General features: G+C 37.9%; 1 protein-coding gene across 1 annotated transcript in view; it reads left to right on the top strand.

The window, feature by feature from the left end:
* The first annotated feature begins 30 nt into the window (after positions 1-30).
* Positions 31-18,443, top strand: part of tiam1b (TIAM Rac1 associated GEF 1b) — a 95,612-nt gene continuing 77,199 nt past the window's right edge. Inside the window, exon 1 of the mRNA XM_079609899.1 lies at positions 31-226. The gene's annotated coding sequence lies outside the window, so the exon portion shown is untranslated. The remainder of the gene's footprint in view (positions 227-18,443) is intronic.

Here is an 18,443-nt window from a genome sequence, read left to right on the forward strand (position 1 = left end):
AAACACACACACACACACACACACACACACACACACACCAACAAGTGTGCGCGCGCGCAACGGTAAGCTCTGGTGTTCCACGGCTACAGCGCGCGCGCTCCTCCCTCCCTTCAGCCGCGAGCTAAACACTAGAAGCGCGCGTGTGCTTGACAGGAGAGACGCGCTGGATGCCATGATGATGTCTCGCATCACCACACACACAGAATACAATACGGAACGATGACAGGTATGTACACACAATAAAACAAATTTGTAAATGAATGGCATTATTTTGTGTGGAATTGCGTTGAGGCGACACAAACGCTGATGCGCGTGACTGCGGCATCACTAGAGACCGCACGTGCTGGGCGCGAAATGTTAATTGACTCGCTGTAATTGTGTTTATCTAGACTGCATGAATACCCGTAACAAATGTCCTAAAAAAAGCCACCTTTAGGTTGCTTTCAGTGATTCTCAGCTAACCGTTTTTGGTTCCCGCCCTGGTCAGCAATTTCTTACGGAAATTCTGTCATAATTTGAATTGAAAGCAATCGGATCCTAATGGGAATTTCCAACATATTACTATAAGTATGTATTTAAGACACAGTATCTCAGATGCCCTTGTGGAACATAACAAATTAAGAATCTTAAAACTTTAACTTTACCCAGAAACAGCTTATTCTTTGAGGATTTATGATTTATGCATTATGGTTCCAATATTTGATAGAAATTAATAGGATTCCTTTACAAATTGGGAACATTAGTTTATGTTTTTAATTCAAATTCGCCTTAAATGAACCTTTACGAAACGTTCTGTTTTTATTAGAGTTGTGACAACATTTGTTTTCTGTTCTGAAAAACAAAGCCTTACTATAACCTTTACAGCAGGTTTTTATTAGGTTGTCACTAAAACCTACTTACTGGGTTTTACCTTAATTTATACTTGTAAAAAAAAATAAACGTTAGGAGTTGTTTCCCAAAAATAACCAAACCAGAACCATATGGTGACATTATAGGAACGTTCTGTGTTCTGGGATGCTGTTAATTATGGGTTATGAGTTTGATTTTCTGCAGTCAGTCAAACAGACGCGCTGGAGATGCATCAGATGTTTGTGCTCGAGTTATGAATTCATCTGCAGGATGCTCAGTCAATGCCAAGGGCATAAGCTCTCCCGTGACCCTGTCCTTCCAGCCCAGAGCTCAGTGTACTGCTGATTTTAAAACACAACCGTGACAATCCATCACTGCTTGTGTGTCATTGGAGGTTTTCCTCTAGAATAAACGTGGCTTCTCTTGGTGTGTGTGAAGGTCTGACCCCTGCTGTCTAGCATCTGGTGCATTGATGCTCAGAATATGTGCCACATGCTGACATGCACTAGATCATCCCTCGTTAAATATGTATGTTTTTGGTGCATTTCCGTTAACTGATTAAATGCATAAAATTATAGTAGAGATATGATCTGTAATGACATTTCAGTCTGCAATAGCATGATGTTAGGGTGTTGTAGGTGGTTGTAAGGGCGTTGCTAAGGTCTTCTGGGTAGTTGCTAGGTGGTTGCTTTCTGCCAAGTCACAAAGCCAAGTCAGCAAGTTGCTTACGGTACTTGTTTAAGGCAAAAGACTAAATGTGGCTTCCTTCTATGACGGCTTTACTTCTGTTTTATCTGATTATAATAGTGATGCTTGCACTACTAATATACTAGTGACATGGTCATGCAGGAGGATGAACTCAAACTATATTTGGCCCTTTTGAGATTGTCGACATTGGCCAATAATATGTTCTTGCTTGGTTGAGAAGTGATAATTACCAAACACATTAAAGGTGCAGTGAGCGATTTCTGAGAAACGCTGTTGATATTTGAAATCAACCCAAACAAACACACCCCTCCATTCATTGCTCCGCCCCCAAAATGCACGAAACATGCAATGCAAGAGTGGATGTGTCTTTATCATAGCTAAAGCGAAGCAAAATAAAGCTTTGCGAAAAATAATGTGAAGATGATGAACGGACGACAAGGAAGAACAAAAAATGAACACACAGTACACAAGAGTTTGTTAGTCGCCAGTAGCTCCAGACAAACAATGACACTCAAAACTGTCCTGTATTAGAGCTAGCATTACAACATCAGCGTATCTTGGTTCTGTGAAACAGTAAAACTAATGTTCCTCGTATGGAGCAGAAACAGCTTTCAACCTAGCCGTTCATTTTCAGGCCTTCCTGCTTCTGTCTCTACAGCGCTGGAAAGCTTTTCTAATATTAACGCGTGTCCTAAAGCTCTGGCCTGATCATAACTCTTCTTTTTCCAGTGATATTCCTCTGACCTTTTCTCTTTTGTAATGTTTCTCAGCCATCTCTCTTATTACATTTTTTCTTTAAATATCTCCCTCTTGCTCACTCTCCTCCCCCAATCATGAGTGGACACGCCCCCTACTGCTGATTGGCTAACTTTCTCTCCTCCCCCAATCATGAGTGGACACGCCCCCTACTGCTGATTGGCTAACTTTCTCTCCTCCCCAATCATGAGTGGACACGCCCCCTACTGCTGATTGGCTAACTTTCTCTCCTCCCCCAATCATGAGTGGACACGCCCCCTACTGCTGATTGGCTAACTTTCTCTCCTCCCCCAATCATGAGTGGACACACCCCCTACTACTGATTGGCTAACTTTTTCTCCTCCCCCAATCATGGGTGGACACGTCCCCCTACTACTGATTGGCTAACTTTCTCTCCTCCCCCAATCATGAGTGGACACGCCCCCTACAACTGATTGGCTAACTCTCTCTTCTCCCCATCATGAGAAGACACGCCCCCTAGTACTGATTGGCCAACTCTCTCTTCTCCCCCATAATGAGCAGACACGCCCCCTACTGCTGATACATACTACCGGCACATCCGGGAACTTAACTGTCAATTTCGTCACCGCCCCTTTTTTGGGGAAAATAAACTAGACTTCCCATAGACTTCAATACAAAATAGCGGCACAAAACAACGTCCGTACACAGCTGGCAGGCATGAATAACTTAAGAAATCACTAAGATTAAACATCAAGTCAAGTAATTATATGTCCACCTTGCCTACCATAGAGCGTGAAAGATACATCCACAAACTTAATTTGGTCAATTTAAAAACATGTCCCTTTATTCTCCCAGCGTCAAACTGGTGTAACAACCCCACCCAGTGGCCAGAGGTGTCTGGACATTTACTCGTACCTCATCGAGTCGTAAGCCAATGAATGATTTTACTTCCTTTTTTTGAAAGTAAACATCTTTAAATGTATATAGTATGTCTTTATATTTAGAGTAGCCTACTGAGTGCAATTTTCTGTCCAGCCATACAACTAGCCTGACTTAGCTTTCGATTGCATCATCCGTGGATATTTCCATAACAAGAAGATATGGATGATGATGGTAGGTAGCCTGGGCTAGTTGATAACAGACATATTTTTACAAACATTATTTGGTGCACCCAACCACACAACAACTCTTTGGCATGTTGTAAGGTTAGTCCACTTCCTTGATCCGATACTGTATGGCGGTTTGTTTTCCCCTAAAAGTGGGCGTGAATCTGTTCAGCGTGAATCTATGACATTGCGCCGGTTGTAAGTATTGGCTCACTCTCTCCTCCCTCTTTTATGAGTGGACACGCCCCCTATTGCTGATTGGCTAGAAGTGTGTTGTGTTGTGCTGCTCGGTCTGATCCATTTTCAACAGCGTTTCTCAGAAATCGCTTACTGCACCTTTAATCAGGATAGGTGCCATATTGAATTTTAAGCAACTGTGAGTGACACTTACCTCCTAGCACAGTGTAAACGGCCTTGATCACATCACGTCCAAAACTCACATCTTTCAGAACTGTTTTTTATGGAGTTTTTGTCTAATGAAAGACTTTTGGAAAGATGTTTAATCAGCCGAACAATCGTATTGTTGTTTAACAACAGCACAATCCTTTGAACATCCCCCCACAGCCTCATTTTCATTCCTGTCCAGAACTAAATATGGCTCTAATATCTATTGGGTCAGCTCCAAAATCCAGTGATTGACCAATATAAGACAGTAAAGAGCGTACATGAGATCGGTGGAGAACAGAGTGTTTAGGTAAAGATCGTTCAGTTGTAGCTTGATGTGTCTCTAGGGTAGAAAGAGAAAACTGCATCTCTCTCTCTCTCTCTCTCTCTCTATCTCTCTCTCTCTCTCTCTCTCTCTCTCTCTGAGTTAAACAGGAGATATGATCTCTGATGTTCTGAGAAGATTGCGAATGAGAGATGAAAAGCGTTGGAATGCATTAATATGCACCAATCAGCCATATGCTAAAACAATCAGCTCTATAATCAGTACTCATTTAGTATTAGCTCAAGACTCATGCATATTTTATTTAAAATGCTATAAATGGCCTTTACATTTTTCACCTGTGCTTTATAAGGTAATTTGGAGATTACAATCTTTTACTTGTATGTATGTCACCGTTGTCATGTTCCAGCCATCGTGGATCTTCTCTATCTACACAATGTTTGTGTGATTTGTGTTTTAATAGCAGGGGTGATTGTACAGATCTTGACGTTTGTTTTGTGCCGTGATGAAACATGCCAAGTGTAAGGGATTCAAATATGCATATTTTAAATCTTCCCGACGTGAATTATTCATATCATACCCACGTCCACACAATTGTTCATTCACACCAGAAATGGCCCTGAATAAATGGAGCACTGTTTTTGCTGAGACAGTTGGTTTTGTGTTTGTTTATAATAAGAGCAGCGGGATTCACCCGCCGCAAACATTGTTTCTGACTCCATGTCAAGAAAACTATTCTGAGGGAGTAGTGGGAATTATTCAGAGTTTAATCGTACTTTAAAAAAAATATATATATTAGGTTCTGAATTAAGAGTTTGTTGATTTTTTTTACTTTTTTTGAAGTTTTGCTTCTGATTCATCACGTTCAACAAAGTCTTTAATCTCTTAAAAATGTTTAATCTCTGTATGGATACTAAGTTCTGTTGGTTTGTGATGTTTGTTAAGGATTCATTATTATTATTGCTTTAAGTTATGGATTGGAGTGTAAATTAGTTAAATGATCAGACGTGCGATTTTTTCTCTGGCAAAGAATAAGGCAAAAGAATCCAGTAAATTTGCATTAAAGGAGAAAGGAGACCAGAATGTCTCAAAGATTTGAGGGTGGACTTGGTTCATTAAGTTACCAAGTTACCACCTCAGCAAAATGCTAAAAAAAAACATGCTAGTAACTGCATAGCAACACTATAGCTTGGTGGTGGTGAGTATTGCACGGGCAAACACCACTTACGTTTACTCAAGAAATTGTGAAAAAAATATAGTTCTGTCATGACAACTCTTGGAGAGTTTTGCATGGTAATGAATTAGAGATGCACCGATTGATCGGCTGGTGACCAGAATTGGCCCATTTTCACGTTTCTACCGGACGGTGCCGATTTTATGCCGGTGAAATGCACTCGGGCATGATTAACATCGTGCAACATCAGCATCTATGCACACATGTAGGAAACCTCGTGAATTACAGCCATTTCTCGCAAGCGTGAGCAGAGCGTATTTTTTCCGCCGTGCATGTTAATCAATAGCCCCATTCACACAGCACTTTGAACCCGGCAAATTGCCGGCAAATTGCCGGAACGCCTTCTGTGTGAACGTAAACACGACCCGGGTTTAATGCCGGGATCGATGCCGGGTTGGGGACCTAGTAACATTGCCGTGTTCAGACCCGGAACGCGCGCTGTGTGAACAAAAGCCAGGACAAATGCCGTAAGGGGTGTGTCGTAGTGATGATGCACGAGCCTTCGCAATGTGGTAGTTATCGTGCCACTCTGTTACTCTGTTAGAAGAAAGTTTGTGTTCGTCATCGATACAAGAAAGAACGAAAAGATGTCTGCAAACTGGACTGAAGCAGAGACCCGAGAGCTCCTTGCAATCCGCGCCGAAGCTGAGATCGTTCGTTCGCCACCTTATACGTCACATCATAACGTCACGCGTCTATCCGGGACATACCCGGGTTGTGTGTGAACGCGCTCTCTGATTCCGGCAAATCACTGGCAGTGTGAATGAACCATTTTCAAACGAACCCGGGTCAAATCCCGGGTCACTTTATCCGTGTATTTTCCGGAATCTCTGTGTGAAAGGGGCTATTGAGTGCATTCACTAGGGCTGGGCAAAAAAATTGATTTTTCGATTAATCGATTTTTTAAATGTGGTCGATTCAAAATCGATTCTCAAAGGCCAAAAATAGATTTGTTTCCATATTTATTTACCTCACACACTGCGAGTAGGAGGTACTGCGGGGGTTTCGGCGGCGAGTCTATTTTTGCTGCGCTGCTCACGCTCAATTAAAGTGAAAGCACACTTTTGATGGACAAGATAAATATGATTTCACACAAAAAGTGCCCAAGAATTTGCATGTCTAGTGGGTTTTAACAAGAACTGGAGTAGGCTATGTCAGAAAATAGAATGAAGAGTCAAAAATATTTATAAAAAAAGTGCCCATTTAAACTTTATTATTCAGTTTGGGTAAAAGTATATGGTGTTTTATAAAAAAATATATAAATATAGAAAATAAATATTTGTGTGTGCTGTAAAGTGGTTAGAAAAAAGAAAATCGGTATCGGCAGGTCAAACTCAACAAAAAATAAGAAATCGGAATCGGCCTAGAAAATTGTAATCGGTGCATCTCTATATGAGTATGACAGTGTTAATGTGTTTGGGTCTAGGCTGGATAGATCTGCCAAGCTGCTGCTTTTATTACTGCTGCTGTTGATTATAGATGCTGCTACAAAACTTTCCACTGCAAATAAAAACAACTTGCTGCTAGGGCTGTCACTTTTTATTCGATATTCGAATATGCATTCGAACATGACGTGAAATATCCGTAATCGAACTTCAAATAAACTATCCGGTTTTTAAAGTGCAATGTAGCGCATTTTTTACAGTCTATGAGTAGACCGTTTGTTTTTTATTTAAAAAAAGCGTGTTATTTTGAAAGCGTGTTGGACTATGTTATAGTCAGATATGATAAATCGTTTTGATAAATCAGTGTAGATATGCGAATATATTCGAATACATAGGTTGATATTTGATATCCGTTCGAATTAGATTTTTCTCAAAAGTGACAGCCCTACTGGCTGCCTCTGTACAAGCATACATGAATTAAAGCCCGTAGCAGATATATACAGGTGGAGCTAGGGAAGGTGGAGGGTTCCCGCAAACAATAGGCAAGAATGTGTTTCCTGTAACTCAAACACTAGAGCGTTGGCGTTTGCAACGCCAAGGTCATGGGTTCGATTCCCAGGGAAAGCAAGAACTGATAAGAATGTAAAATGTGTACCTTGAAATGCAATGTAAGTCGCTTTGGATTAAGCGTCTGCCAAATGCATAAAATGCATTTTTTTTTTTTATGCTGAGAAGCGAGCTTCCCATACAGCGGGAACCAATCAGCTGTGCCCTATAGAGAATGAAGTGATTGCAAGCAGATTGAGTTAAGGATTTATGAGCCTGCGCCATCTAGAGTTTCACGACAACTTTGTATTTGTGTGTTTAACTTTATCTTCATCAATCATTGTTGCCGTTACTCATTTGTGGAGTTGTGTTTGCCCAGGAAATTAAGCAATAATTTCTGAGGCTGAACACTGGCTTGAGTCCAGGCTTAAATTAATTTGATATACTTGCAGCTTTGCATGGAGGGAGTCCAGACAACATGCCCACTTGAGTGAGATAAACAAACTGCTTAAGAATGATTTTGTTGCTTCAAATGGCTCTTTGTGCGTTACTCATCTCTATTGCTTTAATCACGGGCTTATGGCCAGAATTGTCATGTGAGTGTTATTTGCATCTTCTGCGGAGAACAAGAGATTACTTCTTCCTTCTCATACATATAATAATGTCTGCTTATTTGATAATGTTGGGTTGTTTTAACTAAGTGTACGCTGTGTAATCAGATTATCTGTGTTTGAGATGTGTTGGGGTTTCCCATGCTGCATGGGACATACGTCCGTCTCTCAGAGGATTGGTTTTGAACATGTCATGCAGTGCACAAAGCCCAGCCCTGAAAGATCGTTATTGAATTATCTTAAGGCTTTCTTTCTCCACACTCTTTTACAATCTGTGTGTCCTTCTCTTTTGCAGCGGCGAAACCACATAAACAAGTGCAGAAATGTCTTTGGAAATGTTGTTGACCATTTAAGATTAGTGCTCAGGGTATTTTAATAAAACTTTTATTTATAATATATTTATATTAATATTTATAGTCTGATGTGACAGATCATTTTAAAAATAAAAATCAAGATTAAATTATGTATGTGAATTTTAATTGTTATTTTAAGTGTTGTTATAAGTAGTCACCTTTTGCAAACTAGGCTATTTTTAATAACATTTCTTTCAGTAGTTCATATTAATTATTGTACATATTATTGTATACATTAAATTTAATTAATATTATTATTATATTTTTTTGAGATATTAAATCTTAAAATACTGTAAGATGTATAATATGATTATGTAATATATTACATAATGTTTAATATAGTTATATTGTATTGAATTTAAATATAATCTAATATTATAAATATACTTAAGTAAAACAATATTTTTTAGTTACTACATCTTAAAAATGTCACATATATATTAAATATGTATATTTATATGATACTGAATGTTAACTTTTATTATAAATATAAATAATATATTATTTTATATATTTTAGTTCTTAAAAAAAGGCTATATATATTTATATATACACGTATAATATGATGCATGATGTGACATTTAATGTATTTATATTGTGTTTAATTGTCAAAACTGATGTGGTAGTTCACAGAATGAAGATGACGAAGATCAAATGGTAATTTTCTTTAATAAACACGAAGATAACGCATAGATGAAGGCACGGAGAATGATCACATTAAACTTCTCGGACTACAGACGAGAACTGACAATGAACTGAACGAGACAGCGAGTATAAAAGACGGACAGCTGAACGTAACCAGTAAACGAGGAGAATAACTAGGAGTTAATTAAAGGTTGTGTAGGTAAGAATTGTCTAAATAACTTTTTTTCAAATTGGCTTAAACTGTCTTTATATACCAATACATAATTAAAATGTAAGTACTTTGAAAAAGAGAGTATAAAAATTGCGCGACTGTCACTCTCCGTCGCCATGACTACCGCCGCTATTACTGGCTCTGCCCACGTGCGCGCAGTTGCGCACCCGTTTTTAGGTGGGAGTGAATGGAATTAATGAGCTGTGTTTATTGAAGATTAAATACACTAGAGTCACTCAGTTTTTTATACTCTCTATTTCAGAGTACTTGCATTTTAATTATGCATTGGTATATAAAGACAGTTTAAACAAATTTGAATAAAAGTTTTTTAGACAATTCTGACCTACCCTACCTTTAAGACTAAACTGAACTGAAGCACATGAAACAAACACATGGGGGTGCAACTAACACAAAACACAACATAATACTCACATTAACACATTAAATACATAAATGCAGTTCTTTTAATCAACCAATGCGATAATCAAAAAAAAGAAGGGTGCTCTGATCAGGATTTTTTGGGCCGATCTCTGGTAACTGCAAGCAGTATTGGCTGATATCACCAAAATAAATAATAATGCATGATATAATGCTTCAAATAGACCCCAGACTGGTCAATGTAATGAAGCATTTTAAGCTGCGCATAGAAAAATAGTTTTTGTAGCATCTGATCGGCTCTTCATGCGGCCTTTATAGTGACCACCAATCAAACACACTATATTAAAAGATTATCGGCCGATCAATCAGAGCACACTTATGAAACAATATTGTCTGATACATTGGTCAGTCACTAGTACTTAAACCGCCTCCACTTCACCTTCCTCTCGCTGTGAGTCTGCTTTTCTGGTTTGTGAGCTGTTCTTCTGGACGTTGTGTGGAGTTGGACTCTCACCAGTCCTCATGGCTCGTTGGTTTGTCCTAGATACTTGGGGCTTGAGATGACCCACTTAGATGCGTTTACTCATTGTGTTTCTGTCTGTGCAGCAACACAACACGTGAAATATGTATCACAATACACCTGCGCTCATATTTCACTGACTCTACAGTGTAACCGTTCCACATACAGCAGTCTTTAGTTTACCGTGAATGTGAAACCCCACCTGATTGGCTGCTTTCTCTGCACTTGCACCTCTGATTGGTTCTGATGTGTTTTCAATCGGTTCGATTGATGTTTTGAAGCTTTATGCACTCTAGTCCAGGAGAGGACAGATGTGAAGTTAGCTTTGCATAATTGACCATGCATCTTTATTTTTGCCAGTAATGGATGCTGGGAAGGAGAAGGACGGCTGCTGAGCCAGAGACACGCACGTCTGCACATGCGGGGTCTCGGATTCACATGGATGGTTTCTAATCCTGATAAATATGAAGGATGAGTCGTCTGGAGGGGTGGCTCTGACACCAGGAATGACTCAGCATTCCCAGCCTCCATTATAACGCCACAACGGCTGATGGGGAAACTGAAAGTGGGTCTGTTAGCCCAGACGTTCAGAGTAAACTTATAAACCAGGGCCATCCATCAGTGCTGTTAATTATGCAGGAGATAAATGACCCTCGTAACTTTAGCATGACAGAGGACAGCTGCTGAGGAGAAATGTCACGGTGTAGCTACGAGCTTAGCATATCCAGCCTTATCTGAGATCTGATACATGAGTAAATACACAAGCACACGTTATTGTCAGCTTGATGTGATTGTGTTTCAGATCGCAGATGCTCCCATTGAAATTAAACTCTCATTGTTGTTGGTGTGAACTGGCTATAACTGGAATTATTTTGCCTGGATCAGTCAATCTTCAACCTTCTTTCGGATCAGTCAATTTTTTTTAAAATAGAGAAAATATACTTTTATTTTGCATGGATGCATTAAATGAATGAAAAAAGTCATATTAACACTGTTCTTTTTTATTATTATTTATCAAAGAATTCTATTAAAAAGAATGAATCGGTTTACACAAAAATATGAAGCAGCAAAACTGTTTTCAACATTGATAATTATATCATTATATTAATGATTCTTCTTAAGCAGCAAATCATCATATTATACTGATTTCTGAAGGATCATGTGACACTGAAGATTGGAGTAATTATGCTAAAAAATTCAGCTTTGAACAGTAATAAATTACATTTTACAATATTTTCATATAGAAAATACCTACATCAAATTGTAATAATATTTCACAATATTACTATTTTTACTGTATTTGAAATTAATCAAATAAATGCAGCCTTAGTGAGGTTTTTCCAAAAGCTTTAACAAAATGTCTTACAAACCCAAAACTTATTAATTTATATAATTAGTTTATTAAAAACATATATATAAAAAAAAAAAAAAATCAGAAAATGCTCAAAAACTGTCAAAATTTCACAGGCAGTGAAAGAAAAACATTTGAATTTCATATTAACAATTAAAATGAATATTTAGCTTTACATATATTTTAGTATGCCGTGAATTATAGATCAGATGCAAGTCTCAGGGACACACAAAGAACACAAACAGGATTTTCCTGAGAATGACCCTGATGCTTTCACAGAGTTTTATCATTTTTATATACATTGCACAGATTTTTCCTCTACAATCAGCACATTGACAATTGTTCTTTTGAAGGGAATGAGTGATTTTGCTAAATCAGCTGTTGTTGTGCGTGTATTTTCTGGATGGCCTGAGCGGAAGGACATTGACTGTCCCTCAGTTCAACTCTGGCCGTGTTCACACTTAATGAAAAATAAAGCACAAAGATTGTCAGTGGGATTGTGACGGCACATAAGCATTTGGCACAAATGTGTAAATGCATCATTGCTTTTTGTGGGACAGTTTGATTTTTCCCTTTTCCTTGCAAAACAAAGACGCTTATTCATTTTACAATACTATATTCAATAGGGGTGTAACGTTTCACAAAATTCACTGTTCGGTTCGATACGATACACTTGTGTCACGGTTTGGTACGTTTTCGATACAGCAAAAAGAAAGAAATGCCAGAGAAAATTTTAAAATAAAATTTATTACAACTAACATCATAAAGTATGATCATTTTTTACTTTGAGCAATGATGGAGCTATACTTGTCACGATCCACACTCAGGAAACACAAAAGATCCAATAATGCAGTAAGTTTTAATGGGGAAATCCGTACTCACAAAACAGTCCAGGCAGAGGTCAATATCCATATAAGCAATCCAAACACAAGTAACAATGAATAGACAGAAACAGACTTCAGACGTGGTGTGATAAAAGACAAGGACTCCGTAACAAACACTAAAACAGACAGGGTATAAATACACACAGAACTAACAAGGTGACGGGAAACAGCTGAGGGCAATAATGAGATAAGTGACAGAACAGAATGCTGGGAAATGTAGTCTAATGTGAATGACATCGTGAGAATGAGGACCTCTAGTGATAACCCAGGGAAACACAACCAGACACTGTGACAATACTTGACATATAAAACAAAAACAGCTCCTTGTAAAAACAAAAAAAATGTAATATTGTAGTAGTTATAAACAAAGGTTTATTTTATTTCAGATTAACATTTGAGGGCAGCAATTTTATTCATAATGTCGAAATAAAATCGATGTAACGTCACTTGAAAGTATTTTAGGCCTACAATGCATCTTCCTGGTTTCCACGTCAGCGCTGTTTGATCCGTTAATATCGGAGAAATGTGAATGTTTCTCACTAGATCTCGCAGCGATGTTATTACTTCTGAGGCAAATTCAAATGCTTTCTTTACTGGATCTCTTAGCGCTGTGTAGTAACAGTGTCGCTTGATCAAGATCGGCTCGCGCTGCATTGGTCCAAACTGATATGGTCCGTGAAGCACAAAATAACGAGTAGCACAGTTTCGTTCCGCTTTCATTACGTTTGCCATTTGATGTTGGGCAATGTTGTGGTCGCGCCAGCGTCTCTTACATTATGAGTGCGCTTGCCGCGCGCCTACATTTGAAATAACGCAATTTTGGTCGGCAGGAAAAATGCCTGGTCCAATGAACCGTTCGGTTTGTAATGCGTACCGAATCGAAAGCCTCATACGCAACGGTTCAATACGAATACGTGTATCGTTGCACCCCTAATATTCAAGGATATTCAAGTTATATTCTTCATGTAACAAAATATTTGAAGGAATAGTCTTAAAATTTGGAAGTAGTTGGGGAGTGACCATGTCTTCAAAAACATCCATAAAAACATCCTGTTTTGGTATGACAGAATTAACATTTTTGGGTCAACCGTTCCTTTTAAAACACAAAAAATGTCGTCCCAGAGCCTCAACAGACATGCAAGACCTCAAAACCACTCATCAGAACAAGTTCGCCTTTGTCCCGAGTAATTAGCGTGCAGTAATGCAGCCCAAAGTCACGTGACCCGCAGGACCGCCCCCCTGCCCTGGAGATAATCAAATGTGTGCAATCATGATTATGGGAGAAGATCATCCCGCCTCACGCCAACATATCCTCGTAAGCGAGCGTTTACATGACATGTTCTGGCTGGTTTGCATTCATAGCGACAGACTCGTTTGATGTATATTGGAGAGAAGGAGAAGGAGGAGATGAGCTGGAGTCTGCTGGGGATCTCCACTAATGATCTCCTGTGTGCTCCGGCCAATCCCTTTCATCTGGTCCGTATTACTGATCCTGACTCTTTGTTGTTTCAGAATGCCTAGCAGGACTTTAATAAATATTTCTTTTTCTTCTTAAGCCCTAATTGAACTGAGGTACGGCCGGTGCACGTCTTCTTCTACTCCATGCTCATGTACCAGAGAGGGAAAGAGGGAAGATCAGATCCTACTAAGCCAACATGCCTGGTATTTATTAGGGATTTGAACCAGATTCTTGTATATTGAAGGAACATATTCAGCAGCTGATGTTTCCTAATATAAGGATCCCACAGGTTTAATCCAGGGTTTCTGGAACATCTGAGTCATCCTGTGAACCTTTTCAGACTCTTAGCCAATCCAGGGACCACCTAATATACAAACTCTTGCTTTTTTTTCTTGATATAATTATATTGGCATTACATATTTAAAACGGTAATATCCTATACTAAACCTAAACTAATCTTGACAAACTATATATCATTTGAAAGCTTATCAATCTCTAGTTTGTATATTTGGTGACTGATTTTCAAAATAAATTACAGAGGAGCCGTAATTTATCAATTTGCAACAAGAATATTTTCATACTCCTAAGGCGTGTTCAGACCTTTATTTTGAAATATTGATGAACATGAAAAATCATAAAAGAATGGTAGAAACCTTAGTTTGTTTTCATGCCAAGAGTTTAAAAGATAGCATCCGTTCAATTATTTCAGAAAAAAAAGGTCTGAAATTTTTTTGAAAATAAAGAAAAAAATTATAGATTCACCATTTGTGATGTGGCAGCGAGCTATAATGCACATACGGGATCTTTTTGTGTTTCTTAGAGGATGAATTGATTTCAAAATCTTCCAATACTACTTCTGAATAGGATGTCTACTTCATAAATTGTATGAAAATTGTACAAATAATGGTTCAGATAACTCAAACAACATATGGAAATGGAGGCGCCCTTATATGGGCAGTAATGTCAACTAGTGAAAAAGTTTGGTACTGCGCCCAAACTAAATTTCACTGAAAGATTATTTTTTGAGATATCAACCTAAAATTTGAAACACAACTTGTTCAGATTTTTGGCTTTGATTGTTTTTTTTTGCATTTTTAGAGTCCACCAGGTTTTGAAAATATATATTTGATATAAAATATGAATAATACAATTTTCAGAAACTCAAACTTCTATAACTTTTTTTCTGTTTAACTTTCTTAATTTATTTCGCTTCTACAAAAATCAGTTTTTTTAAATAGGTTCATGTCTATTTAAAAAAGGGTTAACAAACATTGCTATTCTAAACGGGTGGGTAATTATATTTACATAAATTTACACACTATCATTCAACGTTTAGGGTTGGTAGGGTAGTTTTTGACAGAAGTCTCTTATACTCACCAAGACTGCATTTATTTGATCAAAAATAAAATAAAAACAGTAATATTGTGAAATATATTTATTACAATTTAGAATTACACTACGAAGCACACAACGTTTTAAATTATTTTATTAGTGCAAAATGACTAACGTTTCGACGCCCATGCGTCTTCTTCAGAGTCAAGAGTCTTCAAAATGTCTTTACTGTCACTTTTGGTTGGTTTAAGGCGAGACACGGCTGTAAATTACAGAAAACTTGTAATAATTTTTTTCTCTCATCTTAATGTAGGCAATCAACTGGGAAAGTTTCATGGTGATATCTGCTAGTTAAAAATGTTACCCTATTCACCTGTAGTGTCTCGCCTTAATGCATCCTTGCTGAATAGAAGTATTATGCCGGGATTTGTAAACATCAATGGGCGTCGGGACGCAAGAATAGATTGTTTTATCTTGTATAATGTGTCATAGTTAACGACAACCGACGCCGCATCTGTGATGCTTCACAACGTAACTACAGAAAGGCTAGCATGCTTAATTTTTTCCGGTCTCCCACAACAGTTTCCGTCACATCTGTGACACTGACCAATAGGAGCACAGTAGCTTTCAAACGTACTGAAACGAAAGAGAGATGATAGTATTGGTGCAATGAGGAAAGGTTCATGGAGCGTCTGCAGTACTCCTGCCTTTATGAAGTTTCCTCGAGGGACTATGACACAGTGGAAAAAAGATAAACAATAGCAGAGGTTTTTTTTAGCAACCCGATGAGTCGGCTACTTTTATTTTTTACTACAGGCTAAAAATAAAAAGCTATATTTTACCTCAAGTTCTCTTTAGAGGATTCAATACTGTCCTCTTCGTGCAGTCTAGGACTGTGTCCACTGTCAGGTTTTCTTTCTTTTTAGGGCTTTTCTGACGACAAGACATCCAGTGCAAAACGCGCAGCTTCGGTAGCCATTGTTTGTTTACGCTCACGTTTGTTTGTTCAGTCGACAGTCCCGCCTTCTCGATGACATCACACACCTCGTTAAAGACGGCAAGCGATAATTTGTCAGGAAGCAATGTGGAGACATGACAAGAATATAGGAGTCAAAATCACATAATATGACTCGGTGACTATCGTAACAGACACAAATATTGTGTAGTCTGAACCTGGAATTAATTTCATTAAATAAAATATTTCTTACCCCCAACTTTTGAATAGTAGCTTTAGAACAAATCACCAGATTTAGAAATGCATTTTGAAATACTTATATTACAGACAGTTAAAGATGAAACTCGAAAAATGAGAATATTGTGCAAAAGTTCATTTATTCAACTTGAAAGGTGAAAGTAATATATTATATAGACTCATTACATGCAAAGTGAGATATTTCAAGCATTTATTTGTTATTATTTTGATGATTATGGCTTACAGCTTATGAAAACCTTTTCACAATATTCTAATTTTGGGGTTTTCATTTTATTGAAAAAAAAAATATATATATATATAAAAAAAACGTACCTTTTACCTTTTCTAATATAAAATGGTTGAGAGGACAATTTAAAATCTTGATTTTGATATTTAGTTTATTTTAACTCTTTCTCTGCCAGCGTTTTTGATAATGAGACGTGAGACAGTTATGTGGGGAAAAAGAGCCACGGTTTATTCCCCAATTGCAGCAACTTCCATTTTTATTTCCGATATTGTGCACCAGTTTTCAAGGAAGTGATGATATTGTTCTCTTAAACCCATGGGATGGAAACGCTGCTTTACTCCCAAATGTTTTATGTGATATTCCAATACTGTTCATAAGTTAAATTTGCAAAATTGAATGGAAATATAGCTCAACAAATCAAGTATTTCTAAGCGTTTGGAATCATAATTTGAAATAAAAAATGTGCCTTTATAGACCGGCGCCATGATCTTATCACAGGATTACTTGATAAGACAAGACATATAAATCATAAAAGCCACACAAACACTTGCGGTCACATGAGAGCTGCAGTGTTTCTCATCTGTCATGTTTTACAATCATACAAAAATGCGTTTCCCAAGTCACATCATGTTTCTGTGTACCTTTATGTAAAGCCAGGCCATTGTTTTCAGTGTTATGAATATGTATTGCCTTCAAGCGTGTTTCCAAAGAGCTGTGAGCAAATGTGGAGTGCATTTCCTTTTGCGTGTCGACGATTTTAAATGAAAATCCCAGTTAGGCTGCTAGCTTTAGCGTTCGGCTTAAGCCTCTCTCTTGGGTCATTGTTGAAATATTGTGGATTCATGAACAGCAGACGCTGGAGAACGGGTTGAGATGTAAAACAGCTTCTCTGATGTTTTTCTGTGTGCGTCTCTGACGGGGATGTTTCATTGAGTTCCTCTGTGGTGGACTTCAGAAAGGCTAATGCAAACATGACAGACGGGATCCCTGAGCGTAATTGAAAGTGACACGTGTCGTCTCAGTTTGAAGGAGGACGTCGTGTTTGCTTATCCTTTTTTATCGTGGTTTGCTGATATTACGAGTGATTCGCTGATCTCTTTGGTTTCTTAAGGTCTAGCAATCATATAAAACGCGCATAATGGTGCTCAATTTCAGGTCCAAAAGTTCATTTATTTCAGTAATTCAACTTAAAAGGTGAAACTAATATAATATATAGACTCATTACATGCAAAGTGAGATATTTCAAGCCTTTATTTGTTATAATTTTGATGATTATGGCTTACAGCTTATGAAAACCCCAAATTCAAAATTAGAATATTGTGAAAAGGTTTTTATAAGCTGTAAGCCATAATCATGAAAATCATAACAAATAAAGGCTTGAAATATCTCACTTTGCATGTAATGAGTCTATATAATATATTAGTTTCACCTTTTAAGTTGAATTACTGAAATAAATGAACTTTTGCACCATATTCAAATTTTTCGAGTTTCACCTGTAAATGTTGTTAACATTTAATTTCACATTCAAATTTCTGTGTAAGACATTCATAAAAACATTTTTGCATAATTTCTTATATTACATATTTACGCACAATCAAACCATCGATTTACCTTAAAGGCACACCGCGGACTTTGTGACCTAAAGATTTGAAGCATACGAGTTATTTTAAATGATTCCTCAGGCCAATATACAGCGCTTGACCCTATCAATGCTCCGAGCGGGGCTGCCCTCTTGAAATACCGCCTATGTAAGTTTGGAGAAGACGCACCGTCTTTGGCCAGGTTATGTGACCTGGAGAACGAATCACTTTACGACCATCACGTGACCACAAGCTCTGATATACTCAAGGAACGCTTTTGCTACTATTTTTCCGCCTGCTCTACAAGGAAAAAGTTTAAAACTGCTTCTGATGTGGCAAAAAAGAGATAACGCGAGAGGGATCGTGGATGTCTTCTTGACTTTTGCGACAGTGCTGCGGCCCTTGTGGCCTCTAGGGGCGCTCGACGTGAAAGTTACAGGCTCTTCGAACAATTCACACAGACATTTG

This window comes from Phoxinus phoxinus (assembly GCF_949152265.1).
Source record: "Phoxinus phoxinus genome assembly, chromosome: 4".
In the NCBI taxonomy this organism is placed as follows: domain Eukaryota; kingdom Metazoa; phylum Chordata; class Actinopteri; order Cypriniformes; family Leuciscidae; genus Phoxinus; species Phoxinus phoxinus.